The sequence below is a fragment of the Lonchura striata genome, chromosome 2, assembly GCF_050655825.1.
Source record: "Lonchura striata isolate lonStrDom1 chromosome 2, ASM5065582v1, whole genome shotgun sequence".
NCBI classification, from domain to species: Eukaryota; Metazoa; Chordata; class Aves; order Passeriformes; family Estrildidae; genus Lonchura; species Lonchura striata.
This window is the reverse complement of record NC_140704.1, coordinates 70,544,022-70,563,884: the sequence shown is the minus strand read 5'-3', so window position 1 is coordinate 70,563,884 and position 19,863 is coordinate 70,544,022. Positions and strand designations below refer to the sequence as shown.

Here is a 19,863-nt window from a genome sequence, read left to right as displayed (position 1 = left end):
CCTGATTTGGGACATGAATCTTCAGAAAGAATAACCCATCTTTAAGCTCATGTATAAGCTATTTACTTCCATATTTAATGGGCTCTGTAAATACACATCCCTGAATGGTTCTTTTAGTAGGGCCTCTTTTTAGTAGTTTTCTTTAGGGAGGGATCCTGAACCATTCCCACGGATCCACTTCGTTTTTTCTTTTCTCACAGCTCTAAATGGGAGGGATATCCAGGTCTTCTGGACAAGCACTCTGGGTGTCACCTGGGACAGACTGCATGGACACAAGAGAGAATATGGAAGGTTCCCTTCACTGGGGAATTGCAATAGCACTGATGTAGGGGTACATCAGTGTACCAAAAAAGCCCAAACTTTGTCTCCTCATTAAACAGATTGTCAGAAGCTGATCACCAAACCATAGATATGTTGTTAAACCCTAAGTGCTTTTAACATGGGCTCTTCTTCCAGTTCCAATACAGTATCCACTCACTCCCTTCTTTTTCACAGTAGTTACTGTCTATTGAACATTTTAAGTTGTTTTCAATAATGCAGTTACGTATCTATTTGCCTAAAATAAATAAATAAAAAAAAAAAATCTTACAGAGATATGGTTAGCTCTAAAGGTCATGTTAAAGCTGGGAAAGAATACAAAGAGACTGAGACTTTTACCAGAATGTGGGAGAATGTGTGTATATGAAGGCTGCAAATATTTCAGTTGAGTGGATTTTATTTTGCAGTCTATCTGGTTTCACTTATATGATAATTGAAGGGAAATGGTGATAGAAAATAGAGCACTTTCCCATGCTGTATCTAAAGCTTTTTTAATGATTAAATGTCATCATATCTCAAGAGTACCAAAAATACTGGTGAAAGTCATCTTAATTTTTAAAAACAAATATTCATGAGAACTGGTTGTAGCTGGACATAGTCTTGGATCAGAGCAGGTCTGTCACTAGAGTAAGTTTTATTGTGATGTACCCAGGAGAGTTTTATTAGGTTCTACAGGAAATAATAAAGACAAAAATATTTAAAATTCTTTTATTAAAAGATTTGTAATGTTTCTTTGGCTAAAACCACCCTTCTATGTGTAAGGCTAGCCACATCACTTGTTATTGGCACAAGTGAAAATATCTCTAGGGACATTAACACATCTCCTGAGAACAAGAAACAATCTCTGCTCCCACTCCAACAGCTGTACCTTTCTTTTATAAGTGAAAACAGAATTGGCCCTTAATAGGAAAAAAGGCAAGGCAAAAAAAATCACAGGAAAAACTTGTCTCACTTGTTCTCCAGTTGAGGATGCCTAATCAGGAAGTTTTTCTCATTCCTACTGACTTGACTGTGGTTGAATAAAGAACTCATCTCCATATATTGAAAAACTTAATTCTACTCCCATATAATGTACTAGCCAGTTGTCAGGTGTATATATTAATTAACATATTTATACCTCATTTAAATATCTAGTCCTAACCAAAGTAGGCAGCTCTATTTGCTCAATTTCCATGTATTTTACTGTGACATTTCAATGTTTCTTTTAACTTGGTTTTGGACAATTATGTTGCCTCAGCTTCCTTGCAAATTTGGACAATTTTTTTGAAACAGCAAATCCTCAATAAAATAATAAAAAACTGACTTTTATACTACTGTTGATCATAACAAAGGACAAGTCAGTTAAGTAGCTAAAATATTGCTATTTTCTTATTGCATTTCATTAATTTAAGAACTCAATCATGATTCTTCACAGAAGATTTCCTTCTGTTAGCACATGCATTCAGACACTGTTTTATAAATTTTCACTGTGCTTGGATTTCAGAGGTCTCTATTCCCACCAAAGAATTCTCACAAGATTCCTATTATCTCATTTTCCTTTTTTTTTTTTTGGCCTTGCACTTTGACCCTGGCATTCTCAAAAGGATACTTTGTTTTTTACATCAGGCTTCTACCACAGACTGGTTTTCTAAACAATAAAGTAGAGTAACTTGCAGTCCATACTTGTCCAAAGTCGAGAGACAGGCTCCACATGCCAAATATATACAGTGGGAAAGTATAATTTAAAATGTTCCAGACTAAACATTTTAAAATCAGACAAAATAAATATTTCAAAGCACTAACCTGAAAACTATTGCTGGAGCTTGATGTTGTTACTGCTGTAGCTCCTTGTTAAAAGATCATGAATTTTTAATGCTTTCAGACATCCTACTGATACAAGCAGTATACACTGGCTCACAAATTTGCTATCCTTCAGCATAACCTACAATATCCAGTGCTGTACCTTCAAAATCAGGAGATTTTTTTAGTTAAAAGAAAGCCTGCCTTTACTAGGATCAGTTGTTTACTTTGCTATGTGTGCTATTTTGAACAAGAACTTCTAGCTATTTGAAATTAGAATGCCAGGCTCAGATAACAATAATAAGAATTATTATTGTTATCATTCTGTGCCTTCATCACTCATAGCTCTAACCCACCAAAACCAGGGTACAAGGAGTTAGCTGAAGTAAGAACTTACAGCAGGACAGGTTCACCCTCTACAATAGATTGCTGCTTCTTCCAGGTATTTGATTTCCCAAACATCTAGGCTTATACCTTCTTCAACAGGTTCTCACCAGGCTGAGAAAGAAATACAAATAATATCAAAATATGTATGGCATCTGCTGTATTCATCAGACTTTCTCTCCAGAGGTTTGAGTTTTTTGGTTATTGCTTTTGGGGGTTTTGGTAGGGTTTTTTTGTTTCACTTTTTGTTTGCTGTATATTTTGTTTTGGGTTTTTTTTTTTTTTATTTGTTCATTTCATTTTTTTAAGGGATGGAAGAATGCTAGCTATAGGATTGAACTCAGTAGGATATTCAGCTCTACAGGCCACCTAATCATTTATCATCCCTTAACATTCAGCATGAAGATATGACTATTTCCTATGCAGAAATGTTCATTATATTAAACAGGAGAGCATTTAAAGGTATTTTAGTGCCTGTACCCAAGAAAATCACTTGCCTAAGCATTAAAACCAGTAGTGTAGATAAGGAAGCATCAAAGCTGAATATATTATTTTAACCAGAAAAATGAAATTTCCTTTTTAAAAAGAAAAATAACAAGGTCTTGTGCTCAGAAGCCCAAGAAACGCTCTGATAAAAATATCTTGCAACTACACTACTGTAGATTTCAGTTTCAGATGATTTCATGTCCCAGCAGGAAGTGTGTCATGGTCTCTGTGTCACATGGAAGTAAATTCAGATGTCACAAAAGCTATTTCTAGAGCCTTCAGAAAGATCTGGAGGACTCAAATTTCTCTGACCAATGAGACCACCCTAGTCTGGCACTTTGCTTCCTAAATTGCTTTATCCAGTTTGTATTTGGAGAAAAAATGTTCTTAAATAAGTTAATCATCAAAACATACAATGCTCTTGTCAGCGAGGAACAAGCATTGCACACTGCTACTGTTATTATTATCTTATCCCTTCCAAAATTAAAGACTGAGCAAAGTACATGAAATCTTGGATTCTCTTCCAGCTTTACTCAGAGATTCTGTTAGCAGAGGGTTTATATACAAATGTACCACTTACCCTTCTAAAGCTGAATCTGAAAACCCCACTCATGTAAGATTCCAATAGCTGAAACAAATTTGCACCTGGGATCTATTACCATGGTTGACATATATCGAAGCAGGAAAAAAGAGCAAGGATTGGCTCTAAGTTAAGACTCAGGGGCAGAAGAGCAAGAGGAAAACATAAGGACATGTATGCTGAAGCTAGTAACATTTTATAAATTTCAATTAAGTGTCAAACACCAAATATCCAGTACAATTTTCAGTGGTAAGCCCAAGAAGCTATGACACAAAGGGAGAAAAAGCTGTCCATCATTATGAGACAAGTTAGTTTTTTACAGTGTTCAATTACATATTAATAGAGACGAGATCATAAAGCAAAAAGAGTAACATGAATGATGGAATTATCTATAAACCAATATAAAATAACAGAATTTTATTTTAACATCCAAAACCATCCTGCAACATCACCACTTGGACAAGACACTTTGTAACTCATTGCCAGGTGCAAGTGAATGCTGCACAATTTGTTCAGGTCAGTGTGTGTAAGTACTTTATTATTGGCATAGTACAAAAGTTATTCATTAATGTGACAACATATAACTTAGTTGTTGAGAGCCACTAAAGAAAACATTTGCACAACCCTTATATTCCCTGTTTTCTGAATCATGATTGGCATTAACAGATGACATAAATTTCCAGGCTCTGTAGCAAAGTAAGTAGCTGACATGTAACCATGCATAGTAAGGGAGACTTTAGGAATGATAAATGAAGCCTTTTTCAGCTGTCAGAAGCAAGAAACAGCCTCAGTCATGACTCTTCTTAGAGTAGCTTAGAACAAGTCCCTGTGTGGACACTCTGAAACAAGAATATTGTCACAGAGGGTTACTACAATTCACACTCACCCCTGGGGAAAAAAAAAAAACAACAACAACAACAACAAAAAAAAACAACAACAACAAAAAACAACAAACAAACAAACAAACAAACAAAACAAACAAACAAACAAACAAAAAACCCAAAAAAACCACCAACAACCTACTTTGCAGCATTTCTTTCACAGCAGCAATTTTGTAGAATCCCACTATAGTGGTTTGACCCTGGCTGGATGCCAGGTGCCCACAAAAACTAAAAACTGCTCTGTCACTCCCTTCTTCAACTGGAGAGACAGGAGAGAGAGAGAGAACACGATAAATGGCTCATGAGTTGAGATAAGAATGGGGAGACGTCACTTACCAGTTACCATCATGGGCAAAACACACTCAGTTTGAGAAAATTAATTTAGTTTATTACCAATCAAAATCAGAGTACAATAATGAGAAGTAAAGCAAATCATTCACCATCACCACTTTCAGAATCCCTCCCTCCTTTTTGAGTTTAATTTAATTCCTGATTCTCTGTGTCCTGCCTCCAAGTGGTGCAAGGAGATGGGGAATAGGGGTTAGTTCATCCCAGGTGTTTCTACCTCTATTTCCTCCTCAGAGAGAGAAGTCCTTCCACTGGTCTATTGTGTGGGGATCCTTCCATGGGAGAGAGTCCTCCATGAACTCGAAAGTGAGTCCTTCCCACAGACTGCTATTCATGAACTGCTCTAATGTTTCCACAGGGCACAGTAACTCAGGAATGGGCTGCCTCAGCATGGGTCCCCCTCAGGGTCACAAGTCCTACCATGAAACCATCTTTAGCATGGAATCCTCTCTCCATGGGCTGCAGGTGGTTCTCTGCTCTGCCATGGACCTCAGTGGGCTGCAAGGGTACAGGGCCCTTACCCTGCTCTGCAGCAGTGGCTGCAGGGGAATCTCAGCTCTGGGGCCAGAGAACATCCTCCCCCTCCTTCTGCACTGACCCTGAGATCTGAAGAGCTGTTCCTCTCACATGTTCTCGCTTCTCTTTTCTCTGGTTGAAATTACTTCTGCACAGTAATTCTCTCCCCTTCTAAAATGTTATCACAGAGGTGCTGCTACCGTCTGGTCTTGGCTAGCAGTGGGTTGTCTTGTAGACAGCTGTCATTGGCTCTGTCAGACAAGAGGAAAGCTTCTGGGAGATTCCCACAGAAGCCACCCCTGCAGCCCTCCAGCTACCCAAACCTTGTCACTCAAACACAATACATCCATGTATGGCCACATTCTTGCATCAGTGATCACAGGTTATTGAGACACAGGATGATGTTTAATGTTCATAAGAATAAGGTCTATGAGTGCATCCAAATAAAAAATCATGTGTCATTAAACTTCAGTATTGTGAACTAATAACAAGATTATGATAAAAATCAATCCGTTATTGGATCATTATAATTATATTATCATTAAAGGATACTTCAGTGGATACTCACACTTACTTCTTATAACATACTAATGTCTTCATAGCAAGTATATATGTTATCTTTCTTCCCCCATCAGAAAGTTTCTGGCAAGACCAAGTACTCCTGGTATGAACAGCACTTACTACGTGTCTTTCTCAAATGCTAAAGGTATTATTTAAATTGCATACCGTAAATAACTGACAAGAAGAAATATGCTACATGGACTTGTCCATGGCTTTATGAGAAAATAGCAAATGTGGCTTTCCACTGTGCTGCTGAAAGCAAATTTGCCATACACAAACCAAGTCAGCTACTGATGGACTTGAAACACATCCAGCATTGCACTAGAAATACTTAGACTTTAGTCACAAAATTCTGAAAAGCAAAGGTATATAGCAATTTCTGCTCAGGAAAATTTTTACCTCCTCTACTACTTAATACAACACCACACACCTGGTCTGGTGAAGTATTTGATCTGAATTATTCTATATATATCAAGGACAATAGAAAATCTATGTGTGCCATGGAACCAGTCAACACCAAGTAACTTCCAGCCACATTAAATCCAGAGCCTGAACTCCTTGAGGAGTCACTGCAGGGACACTGATGTGGATTAGACATGCCAGAGGAATAAAATAGACACACTTGAGAACATAGCACAGTGCTCTCATATTCATGCTGGTCAGCCTGTACAGCTGCTGTGCAATACTAAAAAATAGATCCAGATCTGAACTAAATGAAATATCTTAACCTTGTGTTCAGTGAAATGTGATATAGCCACTACAAGGCAAATTAAACTGCCTACACAGTGAAGGACTTAGGTGGAGGGGATTTTACTCAAGAGCAAACAATATTTACTTTAAAAGAACCCAAGGCAGACAGTGAAAGCAGGACGCACATTTGAAAGGTAATACATTTCCACTTCTCACGTGAATAAAATCACACAGGATCAGCCCTACCTGGAGTATTAATTTCTGATAGTTCTGATAGATTCCAGTCTTCAAAAAATATTTATAGTGTCAGAGTGCTAATCTATAATTTTTACATTCACTCTCAAAAAGGTCTGGATTTTCAGTCTGAGATTTTTCCTCTTTTTCCCTATGAAAACTATATGTTAAAAATAAATCTAACAGTTAATTTTTTCAAAGGCAATTAATTTATAACATTTTAAAGTAATGGGTAATCCTCCTACACCTCTAGGTTCTGTGATATGTAGAGACATACCTGAAGGATTAATATGACCATGTAATTCCAGTTGAGGTAGTAAAATTCCATTTGCTTTAAGAGGGGACTGTGTGTCAGTTTTCTACATTCATCTAATGAATATTTCATATGGGTTTTAATGGAATGCAAGAGCAGAGCTTAAAGTAGGTAGGTGTAATGGATATAGGATAGCGCATTACTGATGAAAAGCCAAGTAGATGTGGCCAAAGGGAAGAAACAGTGCCCCTGTGGAACTTAAACAGCTCCAGGAAAATTAACAGTTCAGCAAGCTTTACTAGTACTATGAAATCCTCTCCTGAGCTGTTACTGTTAAAATATATTTTCATGTTCTTCATCAGCCATTCCACTTCGCTGACTGAATGAGATGTTTTGCAGTCTTGAATAAAATAGAAAAGAAAACCTAACATTCCTTGTCTATAGTTTCAATGGAATTAATGAAGAATTCCAGATCATCCTATCAAAAAAGAATATGGAGACCACTGAGTTCTATGCAGCATGAAATTATTACTGATTTTCAATTAAGGGGCTAAAGATATTTCACAACTTTTTTATAATTAATCAAATTAATTGCACTTCAGGGACATTTTCATTGGTTTGCAAAGCATTCTCTGAATCTGCCCTGAAAGTCCTTTATTAAGTTGATGCTAAGGTAAGGCAGAGCTCACTAATACCCAGCACTGAATGGAAAATGCACAAATGTAGCTGATGTTTCATGCTCTCTGTTCAACATCAAATATCTGAAGGAAAGATGTCAGTTGCCCTTTGTCACCATGGCTGCCTAGATGTGCGATGGATCGGAGTATTGGGGCTAAAAAGACAGGGACTAGAAAACAACATTGCATGCAACACACTAGGTATTCAAAGACTAAGATGTCAGTCTGATGTGGAGGACATTTCATTTGTACATCATCTCTGAAGTATGGCCAGTTTCCCTCTAATTACTAAGAATAAACTATGTTGCAATTTCAGTGAAAGTCCTCAGACTTGTCATCTACAAACATATTTGAAGTTTTCCAGAATCCACCTGATATTTTGTCCTCCCATTTTGATTAAATTTAATCTGATTTAAAAAAATAAACAAAAAAATAAAAAACAAAAAAATTGTTTCATATGTTTAAGACTTCTCAATAATCTTACTCATGGTATACATGAGATTGCACTAAGAAACACAAGGTCAACTCAAAGTCTAAACTATACCTCATGGAGATGGAATAGACTGTTTCCCTAATCCATTTGCTACAGCTCACACTCTAGAAAACTATAAGGGATGAATAGTAGAGTTTCTTCCACAAAGCACATGGAATTGACCTCAGCTGCTCTCCTATGAATAATGGGAGTTCCTGCAGTGAGGTGATAGCAAACCTAGCAATATAGCACTTTGTAGCTCCCACTCTTGAGCAAGGCAGGGAAGGAAGAAAATAATTCAGCCCCCAAGACATTTAATGGGCTAATATTTTTTTCCTCTTCCTTTTCACAGACCCAGCATAGTTATAGCAATGAACTATTTATTCTGGTGCAGCTAGCAGACTCTTAAACATAAAACTCAAGTCATCAGCAGTATTTAGAGCATTAGAAAAAAAAATGAGGAAGTGAAACAAACAGTTGCCTTCAGTAAATTGTCAACCTAAATGATTCATTATGCACAGCTTCTATGAAGACCGTTGCTGTTATGACATTAATTGCATTCCTAAATACACAGATATAGTTAAGAAGTGATGGATGTAATCAGAATATTGTCCTCCATCATTTCCACTCTCCTTTTTCATTATTCTTCACTTTTAAACTATGACAGGAATTATTTAAAGGCAGACTCCTGTTATAATCAAATTATCATGTTCTGCTGTGGACATTTTATAGGGGGTTCCAAGAATGTTGGTGATAAGTGTGGTTTTTTTCTTCAAGCACTGTCCTCTGAGCACATTTGCCTGCACAGCACCTGTACAGACAACAGTCTGTGAGGTAGAAAATACTGAAAGAATAAATTACTTTGGGAGACAGTGTCTCTGGTGTCCTTTTTATCCAGAATGTTAAAAATGAAGACCAGATTTTCAGTTTTAGCCAATATTCAAACAGCAAATCAGAAGACTGTAGCAGGGGCATAGAGTGCATCATAATATTTCTTCACCCTCATTTCTTATTCCTCTGTATAGTCAAAAGCAGCTCTGTCTTGCTTTGGCTAAAGGGGAAAGTACAAGCTTGAACTTAAAATTGAGGTTCACACATACATCAGTATGAGAATAACTGCATTCTAGTTATAACTGAGCTCAACTAAACTGATCCCACAGGAAAATTTTCCTAATAATTCAACAGCTTGATCCAGTACTGTAGGCTGTGTCTAGAATCTCATGTCTTTCAGTGTGCTAAATGCAGACATGGTTGAAGTGCCTCCTTGAAAAAAAAGATTCCTGCAAAAAAGTACCTCACCATATTGGAGGAACAAAAACCACCAGAACACCAAGATCACAGAAGCTCTGGATCTCTTTGAAAATGCTTTGTAATTTTTCTTGTCTTATCCTGGGATGCCCAGCTTTGTTCTCAATGCCCTTGCAGTTTTCAAAATCTATCATTGATATTTAGGGGATGAAAAGTGGGTTTCTAGCTGCTAGTGCTAAAACAAATTTTTATCCAAAATAATTGAACCTTGTCAGGTACCAAGAAACTCCAGTTTTTTAGAAACCTTATTGGTCTTATGTTCAGGTGACAGCCACAAACATCACCACTAATTTTCTGGCTACTCAAACACACAATAGTCAACTTCCCATAGTCAGCATTTAATAGTTGGCATTGGTGTTCCCCCAAACTTCAACACATGTTTTATACATAGGGGAAAAAAACCAAACAACTGTGCTACATAAGAAATCTTGAACGGTTAAATATTTCTAAACTCACTTTTTATTCACTTGCCCATTGTTCCCCAAGGGTCCAAAACATGATTAAGCACTTACTCCTATCATCAGGCCAAATTATCATCAGTTTCAAGAACCATTCTGGTCACACATCTCTTTGCAGAGTATAATAAAGGCATAATGAAATGCACTAATGGACACAAACACAGCTAAAAATGCTGCTTGTATATTTAAAATAAATTATAAGGATGGTATGTTCCGTAATGAATCTACATCAATTTTGTTGAGGAAAAAAATTAGGAACATTGTCTCCTATTTTTTTTATTTTAACTGCTTCAGAGGATAAAAGTAAACCAACTAAAAAACACCAAAAAAAATTCTGTCTCTTCATTTGAAAACTTAATGTTAACAATTTTTCACTTAGATATGATTATAGATTCTCCAAAGAAATATTGAATCATCTAAGCAAGCAAGAAAATAATTTCTACAGAAAAAGTGCAACCAAAACGTTTCTGAGAACTACTACAAAATGATAGCAGTATGTTTAATATATTGTAAATATATTAAGAAACAAAACAAAACAAAAAACCCAACCAGACAACGGGGGAAGATATATTTGAATATGCTATTATGCCTTGACTTTAGCATTCAAGCTCAAGGATAAACAAGAAAAAAATTTCCATATGTAGATATATACTGTAAGCTAAAAAAACTGTGGTACATAACATCCTTGAGATGGTTAATAAGAGCAGCATGAGAAATCTGCACCACAGGGTGAAAAATAATGATTGACAAATACTGAGCACTAAAAGGACTGCATATAAAGGGGAAAAAAGCAGAACTTGTTGACAACTGAAGAGCAGTGAGAGGAGATGAGCTGAACATATTTTTTTTAATGAGGTGTTAAGAAGATCAGCTCTAGAGGTTCGATAATGACCGTGCTGATGAGTTGGTCAGGGGTGTGAAAAAAGCCAAATAACTTGACATTTGGGAAACTCAGGAGAGCACTGAAATATGAGATAGCTTCTGAGAAAAAAAAAAGTACTTCGGCCACTCAGTGAACTTCTAGTGCTGCTAGGATTGCAAGGACTTGGCATATCGTTAAGGCAACATGTTTTTTAAAAAGCAAGCAAAATTTAAAGAGAAAAAAAATCTAGTTTATAGAAACTCCCTGAGTCCCAGAGAAAACTTATGAAAGTACAGCTTTTCTTTCCTACACATTACCATTCTACTCTATGTCCATAACTGGAAAACTGTGGCACCACCAAGGCAGTACCACATTAGAGTACATGTGAATGGAGCAGGTGAAGAAGAGCAAAAAGAACAAGCACGACCTGCTTCACTGAGTATCAGAATTGGGAAAAAAAAAAAAAAAGAAAATCAACACTGTGGGAACATTTTCATGAGAAAAAGACCAAGCAGCAGAACTTTCAGGGTATACCAAAAAAAAAAAAAGAAAGAGTCTAAAATAGATAGCCGTTGTTTGAAGAAACGTGACAGTGACAAAGGCAAAGGAAGTTAGTGGTGGGTGTTCAAGGATGGCAAGGAACAGGATATGTTTATGTGCAGAGATGCTAAATATAAACTCCAAGGTGCAGCAGAGATGAAAGACCCCTCATCAACAGTATGTGTAGAAGGTCAGGATGAAGTATAAAAGAGGGGGAAAAGACATGGGCCCCTATTCCCACGGAAGACAGCAAAAAGAGACTTTATACCACATCCCCATGGTTTTGCTGGGCAAATATGTAAAAATACATAAAAGCTACCATTTCAAACTGAAATTTTATTTGTACCAGAATAACAGGCAACATAAACTGAAGAACTGGTGATCCATGATGAAAAAGTATTACAAAATATAACTTTTATTTTATGGAATAAATGTGCTATTAAATTCAGTGCAACAGTAGCTGACTAGCTGCTCATAAGAAGAGATGAAGAGAAGTAATAGGGTTTCAGACTTGTCATTTTTTTCCTAAGATGGAAATCAAGATGGCTTCAAATTCTGGGAATGTCACCAAACACCACCACAAAATTTGAAGAAAAGGCTGATAAATACATAAGGTAAAATTCTCATTTAAGTAGAGTGTGAGAAACTGCTGGCATGACAGCCCACATCACATCAAACTTAAGACTGGATAAGAAGCTTCAATTTAAAATTTAAAAGTTTCATGGTCTGTGAGTTATATCATATAAAAGATGTCACTATAGAAAAAGATGTGCATAAGCTGTTACACAACAGCTAGGCATGGAAATCCATCCTGTGACGTAAAACTACTGAAGAGGGTTATGACCATATGATTTCATCCCTTGCTTTCTATCACAGGTGACCAGCTGATAGTCAGAACTCTCTACATTCCATTCATAACCTGGTGCAGTGTGGTTTTAATTCATCAAAATGCTGGATTTTTAATTTAGCAGATCATCCATTTCTGACTACAGTTATTTTCAAGTCAGATTCTTGAATGTTATTTTTCAGGTAAGAATCCAATGATGTTTATTTCAAGTGATTGTGGCAGTGAAATCCATACAGAAAGCTCAAACACAGACACTCTACCCTTAACTGCTTGTTTATCTTGAGCATCACAGCCCCATTTAATCAATTGGCATTGATTTAAAATGCAAGACAATCTCAAAGGAGAGAAGTAGGGTAGATGGGCAGTATAGATTGGGGTGGGAATGACAGCACAGTTTAGATCTAGTTTTACAGATGTCCTGTGTAGGAAGAAACAGGGAAATTAGAAGGGTGAGCAGACCAATTTTTGTTGTTTTTTCTGCTACTACACCCTTCTTGGCAACTACAAACTCTTAAAGCCTACAAAAGGAGACTTTCCTGCTCTATGTCCTGACACAGGCTTTTTGGTATCATCTGGAGTTTCAGACCAGCAATACTCAGTCTGGCTCAAGTTGTATGCAAAAGAATCAACAAATTCAACAAAAGAAGAGTAGAGGAAGAAGAGGAAGATGCTAAGGAGAAAAAAGAAAAAAAAAAAAACAAACAAAAGCCCAACAAAGAAGCAACAGAAGTTTTCAATTTCCATTTCAAATAAAAATGCTGAATGTTTTCCCAGAAAGTATGTTTTTATGGCCCACCTGAAAAATATGTGTGTTTTATTTTACTATTATGCCATATAACCACCAGAACATTCTGTGGCCAGAGGAGATTGCAGCATGAAATAGATAATGAGGTGCAGTAGTTTAGTAACACTCAAGCGTTTTAGGGGTATTTTTTTCAACTGCTCTTAATCAAGACACAAAGACCAGCAGATGGGCCACCTGTGATGAAAGGTAAGTAGAGAAACTGAGCTTGCCATTGTTCTTAAAACTGTTATGCACATATCTGACAGCAACTAAGTTAGATCAAAGCAGAGTACAGAGGGGATCACAAAGCAGCAGCCACTGAAGCAGGAAAAGATGTGAAAAGAGCTACAAGCTAACTAGCACAGGGACATGAAATTGGTATTGACCAAAGCTGTGAAACAGTAGAACCCAGCAGTATCAAAGACATTGTTTATTTCAGAACTATAGAAGAAACAGAAACATGAAGGTGTCATATCAAAGAAAGAGATGTAATAAAGATGTAATATCAAAAGCATCTTGCACAATTAAAGTTACAAACACCTACCAGGGGAGATAAGACACTTTCTGTGTTTTCACTTCCTTCAAAATTATTCATCACAAGGAAACTGGTTTTGATACAATAAAAAGCAGTCCTGCCAGTATATACAGGGAGCAGAAGTAGAACTGGAATATACTTTTGCTTTCCTTCAGTTACATCAGATATTAAACTCCAGAACAGTTATTAGAAACAGTTATTAAATATTAGAAACAGGCATCCTTGACCAGTCTTGTTTTTCCCATATCAGGCTGCTGTCATCCTAGTGATCCAGATATAGTGACAGAATTATTATTTGTATGCCAGTCATACTCACCCCAGCCCAGAGAGTCTTATAGAGAATCAGTAATAGCAAAAAACTTCTCTTGGATATTTCTCAATACTAATCCCTCTGTCAGTGAGAAAGTCAGGTAAGCCAAAGGGCTCTCTCCAGACCACCAAAACCAGTGGATATGACACCTCCATGGCTCTCTGGAAGTGAACTCATAAGGGGTTCTCCTACTTTCTAAACAAAGTCCAGCTATAACAATCACAATTTTCATTTTTTAAACAAATTTTTTTCTAAACCAAGCGCACATGGTCACATGTCAATCATCAAAAAAATCATCAAAGAGAGAAGATGCCTTTCTCATGACAATAAACTAGCTCAAGTTTTCATGGATAAATTGGAGGTGTGGTGCCAGAAGGAAAAAATAGAAATAACATCCTACTCCTCTCTCTTCATTTATTTCCTTCAAACAATAAATTATACAGCCTTTTTTTTACCTCACCTCTTGCTTGAATTTACAGAAACTTCTAGCAACTCTTTACTAGTGTAAAAGCCACAGTGTCACTCACCTCAGCTGCCAGCCCCACCTTCTCTGCAGCTGAAACACCAAAGAGGTGGCAGCAGAAGAGCAAACAAGATGGATGGGAAATGGCTCTCTGCTGAAGTCTGTAGTGCCATGTCAGGAAAAAGATTTTAAAAAACTCAAAAAAGCAGTGAATGTCAAGGTCAAGGTTCTTCCCTGTGACCTGGCCTTCCTGGGGGAAAATCTGTAGTGGGTAGCTGTGTACATGTGTGGCTATTAGAAGAAGGTACTTAAAATTGTTTCCTTTCTGTCATATTAATTGTCATGTGCTTTATTTAAGAGCAACTTAATCACACAGAGTATAAAAATAAATGTGTGTTCAGAATCTCAAATTATTTTCAAGTCCTGCTCAGCCTGCTGTGAGGCTACAGTTTCAATCACGAGATGTGTTTCTCTTCAACGAATAAATTTGCCAGACATTCAGTGGAAAAAAAAATCCACTAAAGCACATAGTCAATCTCCTGAGAACCTGGCCTCTGTTGACGTTGGCTTCAGTGAATTAAGGGACATCGATCCCAACTTCACCAGTATTTTTAAGACTCTGGTTTTACAGTGGATTTGAGGAAGTGTTTGCTAGTAAGTCTGAAGTTGAAAAATAAATAGAAACCTCTATTCTTGCAGTGAAAAAGAGGTACAAAATGAAAATTATAGAGTTTTTGAAAAGAAGTTTACACTGAAGTTCTTCCTTCTGCATCATGACTAGGGAGGAAAAGTATAAAGAAGGCAAAAAAAAAAAAAAACCTAAAACTCAAGCAACCAAAAATCTAGAGACTCCTGTCCTGAATAAGAAATATGCAATAAAATTTCTCATTAATTCCCATATTGAGCATGAAATGTTTCCTTCACATTGAATGTATAAGTATCCTCAACAAGAGTTCTGAAAACTATTACCAAATTATTTTTTCACATGTCAAACAGTGAATTCCAAACTATATTTGGAGAGCTGGATACAGCTTCATCTTTTTTTTCATCCTTTCAATACCATCAGACCTGAACTGTGTCAAAACATCTTCCAACTTTCCTCTCAAAAGTGGACAATGTCACTTGAAAGCTGCCTCCAAAAGGAATTAATATTTCAATGATAAACTAATAGAACTGTTTAAAAATAGCATAGGAGTGGCATAATAGTATCACTGTTTAACTGTTTTCTTATTTTTAACTTAATTATATTACTTTAAATATTTTACCACAGAAATATAGGGATTTGGTTATTATTATCATCCATTCTACTGATATGTTGAAAACCCCCTATGTGTGTTGCAGATTTCTGAGAAAGGATGAACCAGTTATCAAAAATAAAAATCCTGCCTCGGAAAAAGGTGGCTCCACAACAATAGACTCTCAACTGAAGGAACTGATCTTTTAATGAAGTGGTGTGTGCATAGCCCTTTGCTACTTTGGAGAGTATGTTCTCATGCATCTGGAACTCTCATGGCAATGGGATTCTCAGTATCAAGGGAGCTGATAAAAAATGCTACATACTAGAAATGTTACTACATTATTAAGAAGAAAAATACTTCACAGAATGTGGAAAGATACTCTCCAAAACCAGAGGTTAGACAGGTCACTGCTACTATTATTTCTGCTGAGAACAATACTTTTGTATTCAGGACTGATGTGAGAGTTGATGTAAAAGACACTATATATTGCTTATTGTTTCTGAGCTATTAGTGAGAAAAACTGAAAACTGAGGAATTCTCTTATCTTCTCCATATAAAATCCTGGAGTGAAAGTGGAGGTTTGAAGTGGGGTTTGTAAAGGCTTGAGCCTACAGGATAGATACCAAAGCAGAGAAGTTACTGGAAAGCTGTGCTTCAGGAGGGCTGAGGGGTCACTAAAAAGAGAGGACACTACAAAAGAAGACAGGTAGAAGAGGTAGAATTGCAGGTGAAAAAAAATTTGCAGATGGAAAGAAACAAGCTTGTGTGTATAGACTGGGGAATGAGAGGCTGGAGAGCAGCACTGTGGGAAGGGATTAGGGGGCCCTGGTCTGTGTCAAGGTGAATCTGAGCCAGCAGTGCCCTGGCAGCCAGGAGGGCCAGGGCTGTGTCCTGGGGACATCAGGCACAGCACGGCCAGCTGGGCAAGGGAGGGGATTGTTCTGCTCTGCTCTGGGCTGGGCCGGCCTCACCTCAAGTGCTGGGGGCAGTTTGGGGTGCCACAATGTAAGAAAGTCATTAAACTGTTAGAGAGTGTCCAAAGGAGAGCCATGAGGTGGGTGAAGGCCCTTGAGGGGAAGCCGTGTGAGGAGCAGCTGAGGGCACTTGGTCTGTTCAGCCTGAAGGAGACTGAGGGGAGAGCTCACTGCAGTTCCGACTTCATTGCCAGGGGAAGAGAAAGGGCAGGCACTGATCTCTTCTCTGTGGTGACCAGTGACAGGACTTGAGGAAATGACACTGAGTCAGGGGAGGTCTAGGTTGGATGTTAGGAAAAGGTTTTTTACCCAAGGAAGTGTTCACAGCACCAAGCCTGTCTGGGCTGGAGAACCATTTGAACAACTCTCTCAGGCACAGTATGTGACAAGAGTGTCCTGCACAAGGCCAGGGGTAAAACTCAGTGAACTGGTGCATCTCTTCTAATTCAGCATATTCTGTGACTAACACCAACACAATGAAAAGAGGGTTAACATGTAGATGGCAGGCAAACACCACAAATTAAAAATATTAGAAGGTTTTCTCTGCAAAATATTAGCTGTCAGGTGACACCTAATTATGCATACCTGTATGAAACCTTAATCATTTTGGCTTCTCTTTTATGATGCTTGTATAAAAAGTATGCTAGAGATGAAGGCTATGGAAAATTTGTACAAGAATTTAAATATGACAAAACATTCAAAATTGGTGTAAAGAGAAGGCAAAGAGAGAAGAACTTGATGGAAGAAGCAAGATAGTTTATGCAACTGTCTTTGATCAATAAGAAGTAAGAAGAGATAAAATAAGTTAGAGTCCTTCAGAAAATGAAACACTTCTCCCATATTGAATATTTATTCTAAAGCCTAGTTTTTAACAAATTCTTAACTGAATCTGTAAGTGTGAAAATTTGCATGGAATATTGGGAAAGAAAAAATAAAAGTGTGGTTTTATGCTTTTCTCATTTATATGCAGAACTAAATATCTCAACATATATTTTGCTTCTGTTCTTTCTTCCTGCTTGGTCCAAAATATGAAATAAAAAACCTGAATGAATTTATTTAATGCTAAGTTTGAATCTCAGAGAATGCCATTCTCAGGATGTGGCAGTTCATATTCTATCAGAAGAGGCCTGCCTATTTCTGAAGAATACCTCTAAACACAAAACACAAGATAAAAACTAGGAATAAAACAACAGGAAGGATACATGCACCACAGCCAGTAAGAGAGAGAAGAGATTTCAAATGCAATGTAGTGCAAATCACCATCACAGCTTTAAAATTAGGTAAAGCTGCCACATCTGCCATTCTGCCAATATGTCTCATAAAAAAAATCAGTTCACATATTTTCTATTTTATTTGGACATACAATAGAAGCATGAATTCCAAACAAATAAGGAAAGCATTGCCTGCTTTCCAAGAGAAAAATGAAACCTGGACAGTTTAAAGCTGGTATGCATTTTTCTCACACCTGAAAGCTAATTGAAAATTCCACGTCTGCATCACAGCTGACCCACTTCTTCTCAATGAACGTTAAGTGATAAGAAGCCAATCATGAAAGACACGTCAGCTGGCATTCTTTTAAGTTCCAAGCTAAAATTCTGACATGGGTATGAATATGCTAAATGTATTAGCAAAATATAAACAAGTGGTAGAACAGAACACTCTTTTCAATAATATTTTAAATTAACTACATTTATGTTAATGACACACATACACACAGAATGAAGACTGCAGTTAATAATTAAACAATGGAACTATTTTGAAGGACAGATATGATATGCATCAAGGTCAATGTAGTTAAATAATTAGACAGTTTATAAATCCCAGATAATAAACATCAAATGAAAACAACTTTGTGCTGGAGTAAATACTACAGTCAGTTGCTGACTTCATTCTCAGCAGTTCTATGTATTCAGGTAGTGTGGAATTTTCTTGTTGCAGAATCAAAACTAAGTTTTTAATTAATTCAGTGACTTAATTTACAAACACTTAATGTTTCTGTATTTCCAGCTTTTATTCAAGGCATAGCCACATCACTTGGATCAATTGAACACTACCCTTACCATGAACAATTTCATTTCTCTTTCTTCAGTTTCACCAGAAAGCAAGGACCTGAAATTTATGTTATATTTACCAAGAAAATATTTCTAAAGGAACTTTACTCCATGAATAGAGAACAGCAACAGAAGTTTGGAATAGGCTTATTGATAGGCCATAATTTTACCTAATATGCAGGAGTGAAAATGTAGCCTTACACTTCTCAGAATTACAAGCTAGTCAGTGAAATGACAGCTGTATTACTTCTATTTAGTACAATCTTGTAGCCTATTCACTTTAGCCAATGCTGAATGGTTTTAGAAAAAACCAATGGTATTACCAGTCTCAGCATTGTCTAGCTCATCCTAATTTAGAACAAATAATCAATTGTAAATTTATAAGTGTTCCTGTGAGAAACTTTTAGAGAGTTGTTTGAAATCAATTCACAATTGACATACAAACAATATGAGAAGATATTTAGGCTTCCTAACATTTGACTGTTCTGCTTCTAGATCTGGTTCTAGAACAGGAAGATTCTAGGAAAAAAAAAAGGAAAAAAATTGTTTTATCACTATTGTTGTCGTTTCACATAATTTGGTTTTGTTTGGAACCAATACTACTGCACGGTATATGTTCTTACATATGTGAACTCTTACTAGATATAATATTTAAGCTTGCTTTGAGCTTGCATTTTCTCGCTGCAAAGCTGATTAAGCTACCCTTACAAAACAAGCCCTTATGTAAAACTCACCTTGAATTCAACTGGGGTTTAGAACAAAGAGAAAATCAAAAACATGGGCCTTAAGGAAGGGAGCAATACATTTGGTGTAATGTTTGCACATTATATATATATTTATACATAAAACATTTTGTACCACTTTTTTTGATTATCACAGAGGTTTACAGTAACCTGTTCCTGTAGGCCAAAAAGAAAGTGCATTTCATAAACATTTTCATCCTATCAACTTCATGCAATTTTGCACTTCCCCCTGTTGATGATGAGGCTATGAAGACATAGTGCATGCTGGACAAAGCAAACTTTCAGCTTTCACACTCTATTAATTAATTCATCACCTAAAAGCTAAGTATTGATTTTTTAATGGCTCTACAAATCTGTTTAAGCTACTATGATGTAATTAACAGGATGTGTGTTTACTGTAAATTATCTAACAAGTACAAGGACTGTGCATTCAGCAATAATGAAAATTTTTGCTCAGACAACAGGCAAATTGACTGTTGTAAATTGTTCTTTCACTAATTTTATAAACTACCAGGATTACTGTCAAGATGGATTTTTTTAAATCTCCTACAAAAGTAAAAATAGAAAGATA

The 19,863-nt window shown here is 36.7% G+C and overlaps 1 protein-coding gene across 28 annotated transcripts in view; it reads right to left on the bottom strand.

The window, feature by feature from the left end:
- LOC110483451 (uncharacterized) overlaps positions 1–19,863 on the bottom strand; it is a 425,837-nt gene that overhangs the window by 28,965 nt on the left and 377,009 nt on the right. For all 28 annotated transcript variants that reach the window (XR_014953368.1, XR_014953360.1, XR_014953366.1 and 25 more), the window contains one exon: positions 2,495–19,863. This exon is cut by the window's right edge and continues 55,696 nt beyond it. The gene's annotated coding sequence lies outside the window, so the exon portion shown is untranslated. The remainder of the gene's footprint in view (positions 1–2,494) is intronic.